The sequence below is a fragment of the Pinus tabuliformis genome, chromosome 6 (assembly GCF_031772625.1).
Source record: "Pinus tabuliformis cultivar Carrire ecotype Pingquan chromosome 6, CPIR1, whole genome shotgun sequence".
Taxonomy (NCBI): Eukaryota; Viridiplantae; Streptophyta; class Pinopsida; order Pinales; family Pinaceae; genus Pinus; species Pinus tabuliformis.
This window is the reverse complement of record NC_142292.1, coordinates 573087457-573091980: the sequence shown is the minus strand read 5'-3', so window position 1 is coordinate 573091980 and position 4524 is coordinate 573087457. Positions and strand designations below refer to the sequence as shown.

The 4524-nt window shown below is 39.5% G+C and overlaps 1 pseudogene; it reads left to right on the top strand.

Moving 5' to 3' along the window:
• The first annotated feature begins 728 nt into the window (after nt 1–728).
• LOC149259812 (myosin-11 pseudogene) lies at nt 729–1775 on the top strand (annotated as a pseudogene).
• The last annotated feature ends 2749 nt before the right edge of the window (nt 1776–4524 follow it).

Below are 4524 nucleotides of genomic sequence, written 5' to 3'. Positions count from 1 at the left end.
TAATGAGTTTTAATACCACAACTTGGGTAGCAGCAACTGCAAACTTGCTTGGATCCTTCAAATACTCCTTCACTTTCAAATCAGAAATGATGGCTATCAAAACTTCAACAATTATAACACAATTCTCTGATCTTGCCACTTTCCACTTTCTGGCAATGAAGATAAGCAATGAGAGTAAATTCCAGCAAGGACTTTCAGACCCAGAATGCTGCTCCAACACTTGCTCAGGTCATAGGCATTGGAATGAGTCTCTAGCACGTTGAACCAATAGTGATAGACCTCCTTATATGTCCAAATACTTAGCAAACTGTACAGTGCTGGTCCTCTGGCTTATATTAGTCAACAGTACAGTACCAATTTCAATGTAGCAAATGACTTGCTGCTTTAATGTACTTCTCAAATTATTCAAACTACTCACACTGTGAAAAAGAGAGTCAATCTTTGACTTTCTTTGCAAATGAAATTTGTGGATAGTCTTAGTAGAGCCTGGTTTGTGTCATCAAGATACTAAATATAATCAATTGCAAGGAAGCTAGATCGAACCCTGCAAACTGATTTCTCATAGCTGAACTAAAGCTTCAAGAGAATCAAGTATCTTCACCCAGTGTTAGAATCAGGAAAATTCTGAAACGATCAACAATGTATCTTTAACGCAGTGATTTGTCAAGCCCCTTTTTGGAAGGTCAAAACTCAATAATTCTTCAAATTTAACATTTGTTTGCAAAGTAATGGCATCATTGGTTTCAAATCCTCAACTAGCAATGGCCCCTGGATTTGTCCCCTTCGCAAATGCAACACAAGGAATACAATTTAGATGCAGATCACCTATGGATATAATGAGTATTTCAGCCTCCAATTTGACTCCTTAATAAATTTGGCATAGGCCTTCCATTTGGAACTGGTGGGATGATTGCTGGGTTGGATTCTGTACGCCAAGTGGAAGCGAAGTATCCAGCTTTGTTATTCAAATAGCAACTTACAGCTTATGTTGAAAAAATATATGGGATTATCCGTGACAATCTTAAGAAGGAAATATCTGTGTTGCTTGGCCTATGTATCCAGGTCCCAAGAACACCAAGAGCAAGCGCAGTTAAGATATCTCGATCCCAAGCAAATGCAAACACACAGCAAGCATCCAACAATCATTGGCAAAGCATTATCAAGAGCCTAACCAATCTTCTCCAAACTATGCGTGGAAATTATGTCCCATCTATTCTTGTTCGTAAGGTATTTACCCAGACATTTGCATACATCAATGTACAGCTTTTCAACAGCCTCCTTTTACAGCGTGAATGTTGCTCATTTAGCAATGGAGAATATGTAAAAGCAGGGTTGGCTGAACTAGAACTTTGGTGTTGTGAAGCAAAGGAAGAGTATGCAGGCTCAACCTGGGATGCACTCAAGCATATTAGACAAGCAGTGGGATTTTTGGTTATACATCAAAAGCCAAAGAAATATTTGGATGAAATTGCCCACAATCTCTGTCTGGTCTTAAGCATACAACAATTGTATAGAATCAGTACCATGTACTGGGACGATGAATATGGCACACACAGTGTGTCTCCAGATGTTATTGCAAGCATGAAAATGTTGATGGCAGAAGATTCAAACGATGCTCATGGAAATTTTTTCTTGTTGGAAGACGACTTGAGTATACCATTCTCTATGGATGACATCTCAAAGTCTATGCAAGAAACAGCTCTGTCAATATCAATCTACCATCTCAGCTTCTTGAGAATTCAGCTTTTCATTTCTTGTTGCCATGTACTCTGTAATAAAGAAGGCTACATTTTCTATTATTTTCATCTCTTGATCAATGGCGTTATTAGCGCATGAGCAGCTATTCCCTTGCAACATACAATTGGATTTTTATCCAGATCTTGTCTCAGAGCAGTAGAGTACACGACTGAAGAGAATAGTTGCACCCACTGCGCACAATTAAATATGAAAACACAACTCAATCCTCAGGTAATGTGACAAATAATACATCCCTTATTGTCTAAGCCCAGGTCGTTGGATTCAAAGTCCAGAGTGCTAAGAGTACTGCATTATGGAGAACATCGAATTATACAGGCACACGAAAACCGCGTATATATAAAAGAGTTTATGTAAAGCAGTGTTTTAACACATAGCATTTCTATAAAACAGCGTTTCACATAGCATTTCTGTAAACCGCGTATTCAATGGACTCCACGCTCGCCGCATACCATGTCATCTCCACGCATGCGTATAACAGCGTTCAGGTATTATAACCACAATAATATGCGTATAACAGTGTTCAGGTATTATAACCACAATAATATGCGTATAACAGCGTTCAAATACCAAAACGATTTCTAATGCATACTCCAGCGATCACCAGACAGGATTTGAATGTTTAGTGGTGAGGAACAGGCGGAGGAACGTTTCAACCTGGAGCAGTAATTCATTCAGGTGAATGCACAGCGCTTCTGAAACGTTTATGAAACCATGACCGTTTCCATGTCAGGACAGCTTGGACAGCGCTGGCAGTGTCAGGCAGAGGAGTGTTTCATCGTTCAAGTGAATGTGGCAGACAAGGTGCAGGTCTGTATAAAAGGAATATGGCAGACAGGGGTTAAAGATGTCAGTCAGCAGCGGATTTCAGGCACCAGACACCAGCATGTATTAACAAGTTGCAACTAAAATTTAGCTGAAGAAATATTCATGAGAAAATATTCATGAAGTTCATGGCAGAAATAAACTGCACAGAAAGGCCATAAAACAAATGGCTCAACTTAATTATGCAGGGCAGGAATACGCCTGCTCTGATACCATGTTAAACACACATGGGCAGTAAGAACAATATGAAAGATAAAACATGCAAGTACGATTTTTATTGACAAATGATATACATTTATAGTACATTATGTGGCTGTTGAGTTTCACAACCCAGGGTCTCTTGGACTACTTTGTCTATTCAGCTTCCACACTAACCCATTGAGGATTAGGTGTCCAACAGACTTCCAATGCCACATGTATTTTGATTGTGAGTAGATAAAAACTTGAAGTCCTATAAAGTCAAACAGTGGAAATGATGGCATGTTGCAATGTTATGTGTAGGAATTTACAGGGTAAGTTCCTTGGATAGAACACCAAAAGACACCACTCACAAACAGATCACAAATCAGTACACAGTGTTCTTGTCGTTGTTAAAACCCTCAAAGAGGGAAACAGTCCACGGCCTAAGCCAACGCGGCCACTTCAAGGAATTTATTAATGAAAAAGAAAAAAAAAATTACATAAGCTTCTATCATGAACGGTCACCTTACAAATGACCATCAATGCTCTTTAAATAGAGATCATAGACAAATCAAGTGTTAAGCCACGAATCAAGTGTCAGTAATACTGAGGAGAGAATGAACCGTCGGATCACTTCATGTCTATAACATATTGTGATCATCGGATTGTAAGTTACAAAAGTACATAGTAAAAAAAACACACTTTACCTAACTCTACACTAGACCAAGTTATACTTAACTATTTCCTATGTGTCGGAATATCCTAACATCCCCCCTTAAGAACAACTTGGAATAAGATTGAAGGATGTACAAATATGACACAATAGGAGAAGGAAGGAGGCATTAGAGCCTATTCCCCCTTAGTGACAACCAGTGTTCCACAGGGACTCGCCCCCCCCTAGGGGTCTAGTTTCCTCGCTCCCCCGCGCTCCGGGGACTTGGGGACAAGTAGGGGACGTTTCCCCACGCTCCCAAAATGGAGGAAACTCAGGGGGACGTGCCAGGGAAACGTTTCCCTTCCCTGAGGGGACGTTTTCCCACGCTCCCAAAAAAATGGCCTTGCTTATAGTTTATGATTTAATAGACCTAAAGTGGTACAAAGCTACTCATGTTCTGTATGGGGATAATGTCTTGTGCTGTCTTTTGGTTTCAACAAGCGTTATTTTAGAGGGTCAGTATCATGGAAATTTGCTGGACCATATAGCACGTACATGAATTTTCCCTTTTAAAACTTCTCCTTTTTTTCTCAAGTGATGGCTGGATTACAGTGGGGAGATAACTGGAGTGACAGGCAAAGAATATGAGACATTCAGTTTGTGTTTTTAATTTGCATGACATTTGACATACAAACTATGGAAGCAGCACCTATGTCATGTGGGAAATAATTGGGTGGACTATAGACTAACATGCGTTTACTGCAAGAAATCTCAGGAACTGTCGTTATATATGAATTTATATAGTTACAAAATTTACACAGAGCACAGTGGCTCAGCTTGAATTCTCAGGTCTGAAAATTATTTGAAGTTTGAACTGCATGGCATTGCTCTAATAAGGTAGACAAATTATCCATGCCATCGTTGGTCACCCAAGTTGGTTCGCAGATGGTCATCCTGCAGTCAATGTCATTTGATAGTAAACTGTCAGAAACTCTTTCATGTGATCTTCTCATCTCTCCTGGAACTAAAACTCTTCTTTCAGCATATGGTGTACTGTCTATATTATATATAATATAACAAACTTTCTAGATGTTGGATCCAATACAGCT